The sequence below is a fragment of the Bos indicus genome, chromosome 19, assembly GCF_029378745.1.
Source record: "Bos indicus isolate NIAB-ARS_2022 breed Sahiwal x Tharparkar chromosome 19, NIAB-ARS_B.indTharparkar_mat_pri_1.0, whole genome shotgun sequence".
In the NCBI taxonomy this organism is placed as follows: domain Eukaryota; kingdom Metazoa; phylum Chordata; class Mammalia; order Artiodactyla; family Bovidae; genus Bos; species Bos indicus.
In genome coordinates, this window is record NC_091778.1 from 61,780,052 (window position 1) to 61,799,974 (window position 19,923).

The following is a 19,923-nucleotide window of genomic DNA, read 5'->3' on the forward strand; positions in this document are numbered from 1 at the left end:
AAGATTCATGTCCACCAGGAAAGTGCTCAGGGAGTAAGTAAAGCAAGATTCAGGTCCACCACGAAAGAGCTCATGGAGTAACTAAAGCAAGATTCAGGTCCACCAGGAAAGTGCTCATGGAGTAACTAAAGCAAGATTCATGTCAACCAGGAAAGCGCTCATGGAGTAACTAAAGCAAGATTCATGTCCACCAGGAAAGTGCTCAGGGAGTAAGTAAAGCAAGATTCAGGTCCACCAGGAAAGAGCTCATGGAGTAACTAAAGCAAGATTCATGTCCACCAGGAAAGTGCTCAGGGAGTAAGTAAAGCAAGATTCAGGTCCACCAGGAAAGAGCTCATGGAGTAACTAAAGCAAGATTCAGGTCCACCAGGAAAGTGCTCAGGGAGTAAGTAAAGCAAGATTCAGGTCCACCAGGAAAGAGATCATAGAGTAACAAAGCAAGATTCAGGTCCACCAGGAAAGAGCTCATGGAGTAACTAAAGCAAGATTCAGGTCCACCAGGAAAGTGTTCAGGAGTAACTACAGCAAGATTCAGGTCCACCAGGAAAGCGCTCAGGAGTAACTAAAGCAAGATTCAGGTCCACCAGAAAGGTGCTCAGGAGTAACTACAGCAAGATTCAGGTCCACCTGGAAAGTGCTCATAGAGTAACCACAGCAAGATTCAGGTCCACCAGGAAAGTGCTCAGGATTCACTAAAGCAAGATTCAGGTCCACCTGGAAAGTGCTCAGGAGTAACTACAGCAAGATTCATGTCCACCAGGAAAGAGCTCATGGAGTAACTACAGCAAGATTCAGGTCCACAAGGAAAGTGCTCAGGAGTAACAACAGCAAGATTCAGATCTACCAGGTAAGTGCCCATGGAGTACTTAAAGCAAGATTCAGGACCACCAGGAGAGTGCTCAGGGAGTAACTACAGCAAGATTCATGTCCACCAGGAAAGCGCTAATGGAGTAACTAAAGCAAGATTCAAGTGCACCAGGAAAACGCTCAGGAGTAACTAAAGCAAGATTCAGGTCCACCAGGAAAGCGCTAATGGACTAACTAAAGCAAGATTCATGTCCACCAGGAAAACGCTCAGGAGTAACTAAAGCAAGATTCAGGTCCACCAGGATAGTGCTCAGGAGTAACAAAAGCAAGATTCAGGTCCACCAGGAAAGTGCCCATGGAGTAACTAAAGCAAGATTCATGTCCACAAGGAAAGCGCTAATGGAGTAACTAAAGCAAGATTCAGGTCCACCAGGAGAACGCTCAGGAGTAACTAAAGCAAGATTCATGTCCACAAGGAAAGAGCTCATGGAGTAACTAGGGCAAGATTCAGGTCCACCAGGAAAGCGCTCATGGAGTAACTACAGCAAGATTCAGGTCCACCGGGAAAGTGCTCATGGAGTAACTAAAGCAAGATTCAGGTCCACCAGGAAGGTGCTCAGGAGTAACTAAAGCATGATTCAGGTCCACCAGGAAAATGCTCAAGAGTAACAAAAGCAAGATTCAGGTCCACCAGGAAAGTGCTCAGGAGTAACAACAGCAAGATTCAGATCCACCAGGTAAGTGCCCATGGAGTACTTAAAGCAAGATTCCGGACCACCAGGAGAGTGCTCAGGGAGTAACTACAGCAAGATTCATGTCCACCAGGAAAGCGCTAATGGAGTAACTAAAGCAAGATTCAAGTGCACCAGGAAAGCGCTAATGGAGTAACTAAAGCAAGATTCAGGTCCACCAGGAAGGTGCTCAGGAGTAACTAAAGCATGATTCAGGTCCACCAGGAAAATGCTCAAGAGTAACAAAAGCAAGATTCAGGTCCACCAGGAAAGAGCTCATGGAGTAACTAAAGCAAGATTCAGGTCCACCGGGAAAGTGCCCATGGAGTAACTAAAGCAAGATTCATGTCCACAAGGAAAGCGCTAATGGAGTAACTAAAGCAAGATTCAGGTCCACCAGGAAAATGCTCAGGAGTAACTAAAGCAAGATTCATGTCCACAAGGAAAGAGCTCATGGAGTAACTAGGGCAAGATTCAGGTCCACCAGGAAAACGCTCATGGAGTAACTACAGCAAGATTCAGGTCCACCGGGAAAGTGCTCATGGAGTAACTAAAGCAAGATTCAGGTCCACGAGGAAAGTGCCCATGGAGTAACTAAAGCAATATTCAGGTCCACCAGGAAAGCGCGCATGGAGTAACTAAAGCAAGATTCAGGTCCACCACGAAAGAGCTCATGGAGTAACTAAAGCAAGATTCAGGTCCACCAGGAAAGTGCTCAGGGAGTAAGTAAAGCAAGATTCAGGTCCACCAGGAAAGAGCTCATGGAGTAACTAAAGCAAGATTCATGTCCACCAGGAAAGTGCTCAGGGAGTAAGTAAAGCAAGATTCAGGTCCACCACGAAAGAGCTCATGGAGTAACTAAAGCAAGATTCAGGTCCACCAGGAAAGTGCTCATGGAGTAACTAAAGCAAGATTCATGTCAACCAGGAAAGCGCTCATGGAGTAACTAAAGCAAGATTCATGTCCACCAGGAAAGTGCTCAGGGAGTAAGTAAAGCAAGATTCAGGTCCACCAGGAAAGAGCTCATGGAGTAACTAAAGCAAGATTCATGTCCACCAGGAAAGTGCTCAGGGAGTAAGTAAAGCAAGATTCAGGTCCACCAGGAAAGAGCTCATGGAGTAACTAAAGCAAGATTCAGGTCCACCAGGAAAGTGCTCAGGGAGTAAGTAAAGCAAGATTCAGGTCCACCAGGAAAGAGATCATAGAGTAACAAAGCAAGATTCAGGTCCACCAGGAAAGAGCTCATGGAGTAACTAAAGCAAGATTCAGATCCACCAGGAAAGTGCTCATGGAGTAACTAAAGCAAGATTCAGGTCCACCAGGAAAGTGTTCAGGAGTAACTACAGCAAGATTCAGGTCCACCAGGAAAGCGCTCAGGAGTAACTAAAGCAAGATTCAGGTCCACCAGAAAGGTGCTCAGGAGTAACTACAGCAAGATTCAGGTCCACCTGGAAAGTGCTCATAGAGTAACCACAGCAAGATTCAGGTCCACCAGGAAAGTGCTCAGGATTCACTAAAGCAAGATTCAGGTCCACCTGGAAAGTGCTCAGGAGTAACTACAGCAAGATTCATGTCCACCAGGAAAGAGCTCATGGAGTAACTACAGCAAGATTCAGGTCCACAAGGAAAGTGCTCAGGAGTAACAACAGCAAGATTCAGATCTACCAGGTAAGTGCCCATGGAGTACTTAAAGCAAGATTCAGGACCACCAGGAGAGTGCTCAGGGAGTAACTACAGCAAGATTCATGTCCACCAGGAAAGCGCTAATGGAGTAACTAAAGCAAGATTCAAGTGCACCAGGAAAACGCTCAGGAGTAACTAAAGCAAGATTCAGGTCCACCAGGAAAGCGCTAATGGACTAACTAAAGCAAGATTCATGTCCACCAGGAAAACGCTCAGGAGTAACTAAAGCAAGATTCAGGTCCACCAGGATAGTGCTCAGGAGTAACAAAAGCAAGATTCAGGTCCACCAGGAAAGTGCCCATGGAGTAACTAAAGCAAGATTCATGTCCACAAGGAAAGCGCTAATGGAGTAACTAAAGCAAGATTCAGGTCCACCAGGAAATGCTCAGGAGTAACTAAAGCAAGATTCATGTCCACAAGGAAAGAGCTCATGGAGTAACTAGGGCAAGATTCAGGTCCACCAGGAAAGCGCTCATGGAGTAACTACAGCAAGATTCATGTCCACCAGGAAAGTGCTCAGGGAGTAAGTAAAGCAAGATTCAGGTCCACCAGGAAAGAGCTCATGGAGTAACTAAAGCAAGATTCAAGTCCACCAGGAAAGTGCTCAGGAAGTAAGTAAAGCAAGATTCAGGTCCACCAGGAAAGAGCTCATGGAGTAACTAAAGCAAGATTCATGTCCACCAGGAAAGTGCTCAGGGAGTAAGTAAAGCAAGATTCAGGTCCACCAGGAAAGAGATCATAGAGTAACAAAGCAAGATTCAGGTCCACCAGGAAAGTGCTCATGAAGTAACTAAAGCAAGATTCAGGTCCACCAGGAAAGCGCTCATGGAGTAAATAAAGCAAGATTCAGGTCCACCAGGAAAGCGCTCATGGAGTAATTAAAGCAAGATTCAGGTCCACCAGGAAAGAGCTCATGGAGTAACTAAAGCAAGATTCATGTCCACCAGGAAAGTGCTCATGAAGTAACTAAAGCATGATTCAGGTCCACCAGGAAAGTGCTCAGGAGTAACTAAAGCAAGATTCAGGTCCACCAGGAAAGAGCTCATGGAGTAACTAAAGCAAGATTCAGGTCCACCAGGAAAGTGCTCAAAGAGTAACTAAACAAGATTCAGGTCCACCAGGAAAGAGCTCATGGAGTAACTAAAGCAAGATTCAGGTCCACCAGGAAAGTGCTCAAGGAGTAACTAAAGCAAGATTCAGGTCCACCAGGAAAGTGCTCAGGAGTAACCTCAGCAAGATTCAGGTCCACCAGGAAAGTGCTCAGGAGTAACTAAAGCAAGATTCAGGTCCACCTGCAAAGTGCTCAGGAGTAACTACAGCAAGATTCAGGTCCACCAGGAAAGTGCTCAGGAGTAACTAAAGCAAGATTCAGGTCCACTAGGAAAGTGCTCAGGAGTAACCTCAGCAAGATTCAGGTCCACCATGAAAGCGCTCATGGAGTAATTAAAGCAAGATTCAGGTCCACCAGGAAAGCGCTCAGGAGTAACAAAGCAAGATTCAGGTCCACCACGAAAGCGCTCAGGAGTAACAAAGCAAGATTCAGGTCCACCAGGAAAGCGCTCATGGAGTAATTAAAGCAAGATTCAGGTCCACCAGGAAAGCGCTCATGGAATAACTAAAGCAAGATTCAGGTCCACCAGGAAAGTGCTCAGGAGTAACTAAAGCAAGATTCAGGTCCACTAGGAAAGTGCTCAGGAGTAACCTCAGCAAGATTCAGGTCCACCATGAAAGCGCTCATGGAGTAATTAAAGCAAGATTCAGGTCCACCAGGAAAGCGCTCAGGAGTAACAAAGCAAGATTCAGGTCCACCAGGAAAGCGCTCATGGAGTAATTAAAGCAAGATTCAGGTCCACCAGGAAAGAGCTCATGGAGTAACTAAAGCAAGATTCAGGTCCACCAGGAAAGCGCTCATGGAGTAATTAAAGCAAGATTCAGGTCCACCAGCAAAGAGCTCATGGAGTAACTAAAGCAAGATTCAGGTCCACCAGGAAAAGAGCTCATGGAGTAACTAAAGCAAGATTCAGGTCCACAGGAAAGTGCTCAGGAGTAACTTCATCAAGATTCAGGTCCATCAGGAAAATGCTGAGGGTTAACTAAAGCAAAATTCAGGTCCACCAGGAAAGTGCTTATGGAGTAACTAAAGCATGACTTTTAGAGTCATCCAGATTGAGGCTCCAACAACATGTCCATAAATGTGAAGTCGAGTGGTTTTAGCCAAGTCGCCAAAACTTTCTGATCTTCCTTTTCTGTATGTGTGCTTTGAAGGCAGACACGGTAACTGGCCTGGGGAGTTGCTGTGACACAAAAGCACTCACAGACTTAGAAAGCAAGCGAATGGTTACCAAAGGGGAAACCGGAGGCAGGGATAGCTAGGAGCTAGGCATTCACAGGTACACGCTGCTATGTGTCAAACAGCTCAACAACAAGGACCCACTGCATAAGACGGGGAAATACTCAATATCTTCGCCATCTATAATGGAAACGGATCTGAAAAGAGCATATATATATATATATATATATATGGCAGAACCATTTTGTGAAACTGAAGCTAACACAGCACTGTAAATCAACCATACTTCAATTAAAAAAAAAAAAAGTTACCATGGATTGAATGAGATATCATATAAAGCCCTGAGCACTCTGCACTCAATAATGTGCAGTTTTTATGATTCTTGCTCCCAAGATTCTTGGGATGGAATGTGGCTTGCTTTAAAAAAAAAAAAATGGGAAAGGTCTAGTCCTGGGGAATGGAAAAAAAATGAAATTTTCGTTGCTCATGACTCACTGACCACCAGGGAGCCATTTACAACTTATCTGTATGTTAGCAATGAGAACTATGTCTGTCCTCTTACGCCAACAAATTGCCATCAGGATAAGCTGATGCAAAAGGAAAAAAAAAAAACAAAACTTTGTCCCTCTGGGTAGCGAGTAAGTCTTTATTTAAGATGTCTGAGTAAGCAGATCTATGTAACAGTCTACTTTACCATTTAAACGCCAACTGTAAAAATAAACGTACCACCCCAGAGAAAAGTGTTTCCTGAGTGGGCATCCCCTCGCCACGTTTAATCGTTCATAGAATGCGTTCGGGGTTACCACTGTGTCAGTTACTTGTGAACCCAGGGAAAATCTGACGGACTTAGCTTGAGTTTCTTTGGTGTCCTTATCCATTCTTTATTTACTTTTTGACTCTGCTTGCTTAAAAACGTGAGTGCATACGACTAGGAAAAGCCTATGAGTTTATGGGAATCAGTATATCCCTGGAATTACTTGCAAAGTGAGTGCTGAAGTGGCCACCTGATTTCAAAAGGAGGCTCTGAGCCCCCTCCAGGCCCCTATTTGCATCAAGAGTGGAGCTTTCTTCTCCGCTGTCAGCGCCTCTGTAGACAGGCACTGCTGAGTTACTTTTCCCCTCACGGGCTTTCTCACCCCTGACTCACTGCATGATCAAATGATGTATGCCTTGTTCACATGGTCATGTCTTCTTTTTTTCTTAAATTGGAGTATCATTGCTGTATGATGTGGTGTTTTTTCCCCTGTATAACAGTGTGAATCAGCCAGGGTAGACACGAGTCCCCTCCCTCGTGGGCCTCCCTCTCCCCTCCCCTCCCTCCCCACTCCCTAGGGCATCACAAAGCACCGAGCTGAGCTCCCGTGTACAGCAGCTGCCCGCTAGCTCTCTGTTCACACATGGTGGTGTGTATATGTGTCAGCCTTAATCTCTTAATCTGTCCCAGCCTAGTCCTGCCCTGCAAATAGCTCCATCTCAACCACTTTTCTAGATGCCACATATATGTGTTAATATGCAATATTCGTTTTTCTCCTTCTGATTTACTTCATTCTGCATGACAGGCTCTGGGTCCATCCATGTCTCTACCCACAACTCCTGAGATGCCTGTGCTAAAGAAAATTGCCTCAGGCAGAAGTCTTTATGGGAAGTACAAAGGTTGAGATCAATATGCAATTTTCTGTGAAACTTGAATATTCTTTGTGAATTGACATTTTTTCTTTTGCAGGCCTAGAAGATTTCTGTGTCATCCATGTGACTTCATTAGGATAAAGAAGAGCTGGAGATGACTTTCTCAGAAAATGTCAAGAGGATCACAGAGAGGCACAGCCATAGGAGAGGTTCACCTGAAATAAACAGCCTGACATAGGGAATGTCAGTGTGAACATAAAGAGTCCCTGCTAAGTCGCTTCAGTCGTGTCTGACTCTTTGCGACCCATGTGGCGAGCCAGGCTCCTCTGTCCATGGGATTCTCCAGGCAAGAACACTGGAGTGGGTTGCCATGCCCTCCTCCAGGGGATCTTCCCTACCTAGGGATTGAACCTGCATCTCATAACCTCACCATCATTGGCAGGCAGGTTCTTTACTTCTAGAGACACTTGGAAGCCTTGGTGGCTCAGACAGTAAAGAATCTGCCTGCAGTACAGGAGACCTAGGTTGGATTCCTGGGTCACGAAGATTCCCTGAAGTAGGAAGTGGCAGCCCACTCCAGTACTCTTGCCTGGAGAATTCCAGGGACAGAGGAGCCTGGTGGGCTACAGTCCATGGGGTGGCAAAGAGTCAGACACGACCGAGCGACTAACAGTTTCACTTTCATAAAGCATTTAAACCTGAACATATTCACATGAAGATGCGGTGCACGGTATGCACATGGCAACTCTGCAGGAATTGTGAATCCCTCTCTTATCTGGGGTGAAGACGGATCCATGCTGGTTTGGTGGTGGCCTCTATGCAGGAATCAGTGCCAAATTCAATAAATCCTTCACAAAATAATTACAGAAGGCTCAGGCAATTTGATTTGTTCTTATCAATTTGGAACTTTGATCTCTGCTGTTATGAAATGCTGTTCAATAACATATGACTACAATCATCCTTTCTACTCTAGCTGAGAGTGAAATATGTTCTAAATGATATTTTAAAGGCAAGGAGAAAAATCCACGATGGGAAATTGCAAAGGGAGACATTTCTGTCACAGAAACACGTGAGTGGAGAGATCAACCAGCCCCCGTGCAAGGTCATACTTCACTTATTTTTGTTAATTGTATTTATTTACTTATTTACCTTTTTGAAAATCGGAGTATAACTGATTTACAATGCTTCAGGTGCACATATATTTATTATGGACATACACATGTTTATTCTTTTTCAGATTATTTTCCATTATAGGTTATTTTAGGCTCATTCAGTAAAGCAGGAGACACAGTTTCAATCCCTAGCTGGGAAGATCTCCTGGAGAAGGGCACGGCAACCCACTCCAGTATTCTTACCTGGAGAATCCCATGGACAGAGGAGCTTGGTGGGCTACGGTCCATGCAAAGAGTCAGACATGACTGAGCGGCTAATACTTTCACACTTTTCACAAGATATTGAACAGAGTTCCCTGTGATACGCAGCCATTCTTTATGGCCTATCTATTTTATGTACATCTGTTAATCCCAAATTCCTAACTGAAGGGCCCTGCTCTAGAAGACGAGGTTCCTGGCTTGGATGCCCCTCTCTCCGTGGGGCAAGGACTAAGAGGTTAGCCTCTCAGTGACCGTGCTTCCTTTCTCGACTATGTTCCGAGGCTGTGGACCATGGAATCTCCAGCCCCAAACAGCCCAGGCTTCCTTCCAGGCCAGCCCTCCTGAGCTTCTCCCCAGGTGTGAGTGCTGGGCCCCAGCAGCAGACAAAGGTAGCTCTTTGGCGGAGCGGAAGGTGTGGGGAGCGTAGAAGGCTTACACCGCAGGGTGGGGACCTACATCCCGCTGGGAAGTGCCTCCGTGGTTCAGGTCAGAATCGGGAGCAAACTGCGGTGGGGGTAACGGGCTTCAGACTGGGTGCAGGGACTGGGGCTTTCTCACCCTCGGATGCCACTGCGGGGCCTTCCCTGGTGGTCCGGGGTGAAGAACCGCGTGCCAGGGCCGGGAACACAGGTTCCAGCTGTGGTCCCGGAAGGTTCCGCGTGCCACCCGGAAATGAAACCCGGGAACTACCGCTACTGAGCCTGCTCGCCAGAGCCTTGGAGCTGCAGCGAGAGCAGGCGTGGCGGTGGGGAGCCCACGCCTGCGACTGGAGAGTAGTCCCACGCCTGCGACTGGAGAGTAGTCCCACTCCTGCAACTAGAGAAAGCCCACAGGCAGCAACAACCAAATAATAGGCAGGTGAATGTTTCAAAGCACTAGTGAGAAACTCCAAAGGCTGAAAATTCTAAATCCAAAGTTGACTCTTTAAGGCATAAAACAGCTGTATTTGTTAAGACAGTTCAGTTCAGTTCAGTTGCTCAGTCGTGTCCGACTCTTTGCGACCCCATGAATCACAGCACGCCAGGCCTGCCTGTCCATCACCAACTCCTGGAGTGCACTCAAACTCATGTCCATCGAGTCGGTGATGCCATCCAGCCATCTCATCCTCTGTCGTCCCCTTCTCCTGCCCTCAATCTTTCCCAGCATCAGGATCTTTTCAAATGAGTCAGCTCTTCGCATGAGGTGGCCAAAATATTGGAGTTTCAGCTTCAGCATCAGTCCTTCCAGTGAACACCCAGGACTGATCTCCTTTAGGATGGACTGGTTGGATCTCCTTGCAGTCCGAGGGACTCTCAAGAGTCTTCTCCAACACCACACAGTTCAAAAGCATCAGTTCTTAAGACAGTAGAATACAAAACATTGTATTGAATTGTTCTCAGCATGGTATATGATTTAAACGGTTAAGCATATGGTATGTGGCTCTTGATTTTAGCTCTTACCCTGGATTGCACAAATGTTAGGAAAGCACCTTCTGCTTGTTTGTCTTTGTCTTTGTCCAGGAAGAGTGTTTGGTGCATTTGGAGGGATGATGGACCAACCTGAAGGCTTAGAGGGGCTGGAATCGACCAGTCAAACGCCGAGAGTTCATGAAGACTCACAGTCCTCATCTGTGTCTCTTAAATCTAATACAAGAGAGAGGATTGTTTGGCCTTTGAGAATCCTTCTCAGTTACAGGGCAGCAATATTGTCTAGTCCTGTGTCTCCAAAGCAGTGTCGTTAGATAATAACTATTGACGGTAGGAATTCAATCTAATTTACAATGTTGTTTTTTTGTTTGTTTGTTTGTTTTCATTTCGTCCCTGAAAACCAGAGAAGTATTTCGTGTTAGTACAGCCTTCTCTAATCTAGTGCCAAAATTCACAAGAGCTAAGGTAGATCCCAGGTGGTTGGAAATGTCTTAGACATTTCGGGGGATGTTTTCCCTGATTTTAAACAGTATTCATAAACGTTTCAAAGTTCTCTTTGAGGTTAGACTTTAGCATACTTTCCTTTTGTTGTTGCTGTTGTTTAGTTGCTAAGTCTCGTCCGACTCTTTGCGACCCCATGGACTGTAGCCCACCAGGCTCTTCTGTCCATGGGATTTCCCAGGTAAGAATGCTGGAGTCAGTTACCATATCCTTCTCCAGGAGATCTTCCTGACGCAGGGGTCAGACCCGTGTCTCCTGCCTTGCAGGTGGATTCTTTACTGCTGAGCCATGGGGGAAGCCCACCTTTCTTCTGTAAGAGTCTTGAAATCTGCAGGTGTGACGATAATTATTCTTTCTCTGTTTGACTGCACTGGATCTTACTTACGGCACATGGGCTTCGTTGCCCTGAGGCATGTGGGATCTTAGTTCCCAGACCAGGGGTCGAACCTGTACCCCCTGAACTGCAAAGCACTGGATCTCCAGGGTGATCATGAGTTTGAGCAAGCTCCAGGGGTCGGTGATAGACAGGGAAGCCTGTTGTGCTGCCGTCCATGGGGTCGCAAAGAGTCGGACAAGACCGAGCAACTGAACTGTGATCGCCAGGGAAGTCCCCGATGTTTATTCTTAATGTCACCTTCTGATACAAAGTGATGGATTCCAGAGACGTGTTACAGCAATACTGACTGATGCTTTTTCCCCTGAGCACTACATCTTGTCTTCATGTTTGTTCTGGCAGAGAATGATTTAACTGGCCAGCTCCAGAGAGATTTTAATTTGCAAGGGAAAGGAGTAGTCTGCGAACTTGCCTGCACATCTATTAATATTTCAAAACACAGGCCCTTCATCCTTGCTCTGTATCAGATTGTCAATGCACAGACTGTCCGGACTGATGCTGTGGGTGGGACCTATAGCGGGCCCTGCTTTTGTGCAGGCCCTTAGGACAGCGAGCGTTCATTTTGCAGCAGAAAGAGCAGAGTCAATACCAGCACTGGAAACAGTCCCATGGCTTTGCTTGCATTGGGTGGAACAGATAATGTGGTTGTTTATGAAATCACAAGCCATGCACATCCTGCCTCATCTAGTTCTGAAATTCAGAGTGATGCAAGGGATTCTCCAGCAACTGAAATAAAAGCATTAATGCAACACCTCGGATTCATTTGTTGCCTCATGAAATGAAATGCTACTTGCCTGTCTGTTGAGGTGTCCAAAATGGGATGACTTGTCAGAAGTGGGACAACGCTGTTCTCCGTTGCCAAAATGAAAAGAAGCTCTTATCTTGAGTCCTCTGTTTACCCCCAACCCCAAAAGACAGCCAAGTTTGGATAAAGAGGGTCTGCCAACATTCGGTCCCATCCATGAGATGAATTGGGAAATTTTTCGAAGTCTTACTAAGGAGCATCATTGAAATTCTTCAGGGTTTTAAAAAAACATAAGAGCATAGATGAATGTATTCAATTCTTTCTTTCTGTCTCAACGAAACTAAATTTCAGCTCTGGAAGGAAAGTATTTGATTGTCTTCTGTGTCTGAAACTTTTAAATATTTGAATATATTGTTTCATTGTCAGCTGAGTCAGTCCAGGCTGATCATCTATACCAAGTGTCAGCAAGCATTTTTCTTTAAGGGCCAGGTAGTCAGTATCTTAAGTTTTCGGGGCCTCACTGGGTCTCTGTCACAGCAATTCAACTCTGTAATAGTATCTCAAAGGCAGTCATAGACGATAAGAAAAAAATAAGTAAGGCTATGTGTTCCATAAAAGGTTATTTACAAAAACAGGCTTTTTGGCTGGAAGACCATGGTTTACAGACCCTTGATCTATACATACATAAAACTGTTAGAATAATTACTTTGGGGTTCTTGACAACCTCACTCTCACAAATGTGATCAAAAGATTTTTAGAATAGTACCCTGAGATATGTAACATCCTCAACAATGGCCACTGAAGAAAAATTCTTTTAAGGAAGTAAGCATGTTTTCTGATGGAAATCATGTATTCTAAAATATATACTCCATAAGGACAACTATCTCCCCCTCTCAAAAACAACAATTTTTTTTCCTAGAAAACATTCATTGTAATGACTGTTTACCCAGTTCGAGGTTCTGTGAATTTTCCAGGCTTTGTGTTAAAGCCAAATAGAGTGAATTTATCAGTGAGTGCTACACCATGACAGCAGGGATGAATGCCCCCTTCAAACCTATGATGGTTTGACTCTTCTACTGTCTCTTTCCAAAAGAGCTCCATCTGAAAAGGCGAGAAGAAGGTGCCTTGCTTTACTGCATCTCTGTGTCTATCTATCCCAAGAACAGTCACCTGCCAGGCCCCTCTGTCCATGGGATTCTCCAGGCAAGAATACTGGAGTGAGTATCCATTCTCTTCTCCAGGGGATTTTCCCAACCTAGGGATTGAACCTGGGTCCCCTGCATTGCAGGCAGATTCTCTACCGTCTGAGCCATCAGGGAAGTCCATCTATTTCATAACATAATGCAAAGGAGAAGTTAAAGACAAAGAAAAGACAAAGTGAAATTTCCAGTCTGGATATTTATTGTCACACAAAGAATCTTTTACTCAACTATTCATCAGAAAGACGGGAAGGAAAGAAGATGAAAAAACTATCAGCAAAATCTGTCTTTTTATAAATGTATTTCTTTTTCCTGGGTAGGGTTTTGGAAGATAAAGAGCATTTTGGGGGATGTGAGTTTGGGAGATAAAAGGGGTTTAGATTAGTGGCTCTTTTTACTTAAACCATTTTTTTAAAGTTACATTACAAAGGAAAAAGTGAGGGAGGTGCGCTGTGCTGAGGTAGACCACAATTACTTGCATCCAGATGTGGCTGTGGAGCAGTTTCTTCACATATGATATTAATACAATCAGTGTCTTGTGATTCATGGTAATGGACTATTACATAGAATAACAAAGGAATGATGCCAGTGTGAAGAAGCTACTTTATTAAAAAACAAAACGAAACATATACTGTGCTGTTCTGAAGTAAGGACGCACTGTTCAAAAACACTGAAAAAGTAAGTGAGCACATGTTATTCAAGGATTAGCACAGAAGAACACCACTAATTGCCAAAAGATGACCTTAACAGAATCAGTAGAGCAGATACAAAAATGTCCCTGTGACTCAAATGCTTGTTTAGAACAATCATCATTTGAAACGGCTCACGATTCTCCAGGATCCGGGAGATCAGTGTCAGTCTGTCGTTCGAGGCTACATCGAAATACAAAGGGCTTTTCATACAGAAATTTCTTTCGTCCCTTTTTGAACTTGAAAGGGAGAACATGAAGAGGAAATGCCATTTCCTGTCTTAGACATTTATGATTGAGTGGGCTTCTTTAGCAATAGATAAAGTTGCTTTGCCAAAGAAATCCTCCTTTGAGAACAACTGGAGGTCATGATGCCATTGCTGTTGCTCAGTCGCTCAGTGGTGTCCGACTCTCTGCGACCCCAGGGTCTGCAGCACGCCAGGCTTCCCTGTCCTTCAGACTCCGGAGTTTGCTCAAACTCAGTTCCGTTGAGTCGATGATGCCATCCAACCACCCTCCTTCTGTCATCCCCTTCTCTTCTTGCCCTCAATATTTCCCAGCATCGGGGGCTTTTCCAGTGAGTCTGCTCTTTGCATCAGGTGACCAAAGTATTGGAGCTCAATATACAGGATTGGAGGTCAATGCTGCATGCTTAACAAATGGAGAAGTTGTGCAATTTCAATGGAAGTTTGCAATAAAAAGGTTGGAGAGGTAACCAGTTGGCAATGGCATTGACTTTAAAGCAAAATCATGGATCTGAGTGAATTATGCAGTCTTCTTTTCTGGATCAAAACTTTAGTCTCTGTAATTCAGGACAAAGGTACTTATCGCAATGTATGTTCTTTTCAGGTTATTTCTTGTGTCTCTCAGGTTATATACCTATAAGTACATATCTTCCAAGTAAATATCCTCCAAAAAAATAAGAGAGAGAGCCATCTTTACCCAAGGGAGTATTTTTATCTAACTCACCATGTCAAACCTCAATATTTCTCATCAACCTGAGAAATGGACCTCAGTTTAAGATGAACAAAAAAAAGCAGCCCCTTATATGTTTTGGGAACCCAGCTATCATTCTTCATTGATTTATAGATTTTAATATAGCCTCTTTATATAGGTTTTAATCTATCTATAAATCTATAGACTTAGAATCTATATAGGGATTTTCTCTAAAGCAAATCTGAACGTCACACAGGTAAATATTTACAGATATGTCATTAGTCACCATAATTTGTGAATTAATTTATGTTTTGTCAAATCAATGGAAAATTTTCGGGAGCTGACTAAGCTATTTCACTCTTCTGCAGTTCTTGAAATAATGTTGTATTTTAAGTGTCTTCTTTAGCCTGGAAGTGCCTCCCCAATGGCCCAATGGGTAAAGCATCTGCCTGCAATGCAAGAGACACGGGAAATGCAGCTTCCATCCCGGGGTAGTGAAGAGCCCCTGGAGGAGGAAATGGCAGCCCACTCCAGGGTCCTTGCCTGAAAAGTCCCATGGACAGAGGAGCCTGGCGGGCTACAGTCTGTGGGGTCGCAAAGATTCAAACCAAGCGACAGAGCATTGGAGTCAGCTTGGAAAGCGAGGTGTGCAGAGATGGGGAGCGAATGCAGTGGCCGGGCCAAAGCTCTTTACGTTTCCCTCAACTGGACTCTGAGATACCCACGAAGTTCCCTGTTCCTTTTCTTGTCTGAACGTTAAAGGCTGACCTCTCAGGAGAACCTCAGACACTGTCAGGAGTCAAGGAAGAAAGTGGACGGTGTCTGGGTGATGCACACTTAAAAGGAACATCTCACAATGGGAGGAAACGAAGGAGCTTTCTTACAGGCATTCTATTTTAAAATAATGCCTCACTGCCCCATCTGATGAAAGCTCTTCAGAGCGCAGAATGTTAGTCACGATGGTAATTGAATGGCATGGAAAATGGCCCCAGGGGCTGCTAGGGACGTGCCAGGGTAATCACATGTTATCAGAACCACCTCACTGTCAACTTATCTAAAACCCAGGACTCAGAGCTGGCTTTAATGCCAGTGAACTCCATTGGGAAACAAATCTTACTGAAATAAAAACGTGCCGCCCATAAAAATAATCAAATGCACTGTCCTTTCAAAGGGGTTTCTTGTGGTTCTTTTAACAGTTGGCTCCTCGGGAAAGGCAGGGGAGAGTGGAAAAGAATCCATATAAAATGAACACACACAGGTTTATTTTGTAGAAGAGATGCTGATGTAAAATATTTCTGGCAGAGTTGATGGAGTTTTCAGAATTTTAATTTAGCAGTTGTCTGAGATTCAGTAGTTTAAATGCTTAAAAAAAACTTTTCATGAGTATTTCTAAGTATTCTTATCATATTTCTGCAGGTTTTGAAAGCCTGTTCAGGTAGAACTTTGTTTTATTTATGTGATGAGTCCCACTCAGAAATTTTAGGCTCCAGTTTAAGAAAGGGAAATATAGGAAATATATCTTTTAACAGCAATCCCCAACATTTTTGGCATCAGGGACCAGTTTGATGCAAGACAGTTTTTCCAAGGATCAGGGTGGGGATGAGAGGGATGGTTTGGGGATGATTCAAGCTCATTGCATTTTTTGTTCACTTTACTTATATTATTATTACATCAGCACCACCTCAGATCATCAGGCGTTGGATTCAGTAGGCTGGGGACCCCTGATTTAATACACAAACACACACACACACAGTCAAATCCATGCACATTCTAGAACACAGAAAATACAGAGTATTCCAATGTATGTTTTTGAAGAGAAGTATATTATACACACTGAGAAGTTACTACACGCTTGGAAAACCTGACGTTATGTAACATATTATATCCATTATTTCAGTAATGAAATGTTGCCACTTAATGACTCATGTTGCTCACACACTCTTCTGAGAGCCCCACACGCTGGGTCCTGAGGATGTTTAAAGCAGAGACTGGGTCCCCACAGTGGCTGCCCAGCTCTGATCCTCGGAAGACCTTCTTTCAGGTGAACAAATGGAGGAGCATCAAAGAGGCACAGCTGCTCTTCGTCATCACTGTGACCAGAAAGACTTTTAAAAAGGCAGCTCTGAAGACGAGCAGAGGTTTCCTGTATCAGATCTGCCTCGAGGAGGGCATCTTCCAAAGTCTGATGATTATCACGACCTCCCTGGTGGTCAAGCGGCTAAAACTTCGAGCTTCCAATGGGGGTGGGGGTGGGGACGGGGGCACCGGTTCCAATGGGGGTGGGGGTGGGGACAGGGGCACCGGTTCAATCCCTGGTCGGGGAACTAAGATTCCTACATGCCTCACAGTGTGACCAAAATAATTAATAAACAAAACAGATGTTGTATTTCTAAAGCAAACAAAAAGAGTCTATTAAGCTGTGCTCTATGCACCAGGAGTGGGAAGCAGGTATGAAATGATGTGTGTATATGTGTGTGTAAGGAGGAGCCATTCTAATTACGAAAATGTTTGAAGAAGGTTTCTAAAGTTGCCAACTCAGAAACCGTGACCTTTGTGTCTGATTGGTCGTAAAATATGAAACCAATGAGATCTAATCCAAAGAGTCATCAGCTGTTTGAATCCCACTGCATTCTTATTATCACAATGGCTTTGAGTATTTGCTGGAGAGATTACTAAATATTTATACAGATGATTCAATGGCCAATTCAGTAACAGATGATTCACTACCGTTCACTAAGCAAAGTGCTTACGAGTTTAGTCTCTGAGGTGTGCCTCTGTGATGTAGCTCAGCTCTGCATCCAGGCTGATCTTGAGACGCATGCAAGAAGCTTTAATGTCATGATTTTCCGATCGGTAGAGTGGGGATAACAGAAATAGTTCATGAGGCTCTTGCCAAGATTCACTGTGATGATGCAGGAAATGCACTTAATGATGATCAGTACAGCTTAATTATTATTTTTTATATTGTTCATAACACCAACATCATCATCCTTACCACCATCCAATGCAAACGACTGATTTCATTCATGTCTGACCACAAGTAATTCTCCTTATATTGTGATCTGGTTCCTTGAGTTGTCTTCTCACTAATTCTAATGTAGCCCTCATGACAGACAGAAAAAGAGAAGAAAAGAAAGGGAGGAAGGAGGAAGGAGAGAGTGAAAGCTCTTTTTTAACCAACCTGCAAACGTTCGTACAGAGGGAGGAAGACAGCAGAAGGAGGGGAGGGAGACAGAGACGTGCTCTATTTTCTGTTGCCCTGGCTATAAGCCCGTATTCTTCAAATACTTTTTAACTGGTGTGATCTCTTCCCCATGCTGATCACTATCTCCTGACGGTGCTACATTTTTTTCGAAATCTCTTTACGGGAAAGTTACCCTGTATGGAAATTTCCAGATGTTCTAAAGTGTTTAAAAAATAATTAGGGAAGATGGCAAAGATCTGATAAAAGAGGAATTCACTGTAAACCCTGGTCATTGTTATTCTATTCTTAGAAATGTTTTTTTCCCCATCTATTTGTGTGTGTGTGTTTAATTTAAATTATTAAACTTATTTGCCTTGAAAGTTTAATAGGAACTTCTGCGAAGGTTTTGTTTTCTGGTTTTCGATTTGAGGCGAGGTCATGTGTATTTTGTGCATGTGTTTAAATTAAATGGAGAAGGCGATGGCACCCCACTCCAGTATTCTTGCCTGGGAAATCCCATGGATGGAGGAGCCTGGTGGGCTACAGTCCACGGGGTCGCAAAGAGTCGGACACGACTGAGCGACTTCACTTTCACTTTTAAATTAAAGGTGAATAGAAAGTTCTTGTGTAACTTGCTGGTTCAATTCGGTGATCTAGTAACATTGCAAAATTAAGGTGGAGGAAGTTTAGAGAAACCTTATTTTTTTTTCCTTAAGGTGACAATTTTTTTCCATGTCAAAGGTTGTTTTTTTTAATTACAATATGGAACATTTTGGAGGTATGAAATTGGCAATATTTAACTATCGGATTCCCTTATGCAAGAGAAATTATGAGATGGAGTACTTACTGAGTGCTTTTGCACTCAGTAATTATTGCTTAGTTAAAAAGCACAGTTTAAAACAGTATATACAATATAATCTCATTTAAAATTATTACCAATAATAATATGATAAATATGTGCAGGCTCAGTTTCCCAGTCTTGTTCGACTCTTTGCAACCCTAGGGACTGTAGCCCATCGGGCTCCTCTGTCCATGGGATTCTCCAGGCAAGAGTACTGGAGTGGGTTGCTCTTTCTTTCTCCAGGGGATCTTCCCCACCCAGGGATCCAATTGGCATCTCCTGCATTGGCAGGATTCTTTACTGCCCAGGAAGCAATATGCTAAACATATGTGTATAAATTTATTGCATGCATTAAAATGAGAGGAGTATATCAAACTGTTGTTCCAGTTGTCTTTGAGAAGCTATTTATAGAGGCCTTTATTATCCGCTTGGTTTTCTGTAATGTTTGAATAGTAAGTACATAGTGACTGTATCGGAGAAGGCGATGGCAGCCCACTCCAGTACTCTTGCCTGGGAAATCCCATGGACGGAGGAGCCTGGTGGGCTACAGTCCATGGGGCCGCACAGAGTCGGACACGACTGACGTGACTTAGCAGCAGCAGTGAATGTCTACCACTTTTGAAATAATTACGTTTCTAATCAGAAGGGAAACACAGAACTAAAACATGAAGTGCAGGATTAGTCTGTAATGATTCCTCAACTCATTTAGCAAAGCATTCATCAAAGGAATAGTAGCCTAAAGACTCAAATGCATTATTAGCTATGGTCCAAACCTATTCATCTTTAGTCAATATATACTCACCAAAGGTAACTGACCATGAAGAACTGCCATCAGGGAAAAAAACATACCCCAAAAGATGCAGGTTTACATACAGCCTGCACTTTCTGGATCATGTTAAACCATCTCAAAGCCCATTTTCCCAGGAAGGAAAAAGTCATGCCCAAGCCGTGGACTTTCAACTACCGAGCTCCACCCCTAGGAGATGCCCTGGGCAACCATAGGGTATAGAAACACCTGGTCGCCGAGCAACTGGAGTTCCATTTAGCCTGTGGCTTCATAAATCATGAGACCCAGCCAACTCCTCCACTCGGGGAGGCACCAGGTTCCCTTGAGAACACAGTGTTCTGGCCGCTGCTTTACCTGAGTAAAGAGATCCTGTGCGACTCTGAGCCAGCACTGCAGATCAAAGGGAACCTAGTGGCTACGTTCTATGGCTGCGTGGGCTCATGAACAACAAGGAGACTAATCCCTTACTAGTGGCTTTGAAACGATTCCATGCGCCTGAAATTCTGCTGTCATACATGCCCTGAAGACTGGCCTTCATCAGAAGGACATGATGTAGCGCTGGAGTTGACAAGGTCATCGACTGGGGATTGGACCACCGAGGTTCAAATCCTGGTCCATGTGTGACCTTGAGCATCTCAAACTCTGTGCCTCTACGTGTTCTCATCGGGTGAGTGGGAATAGTAACAGTACCTATCTCATCAGTTGCTAGGTGGGGTCAATGAGTTAATATTT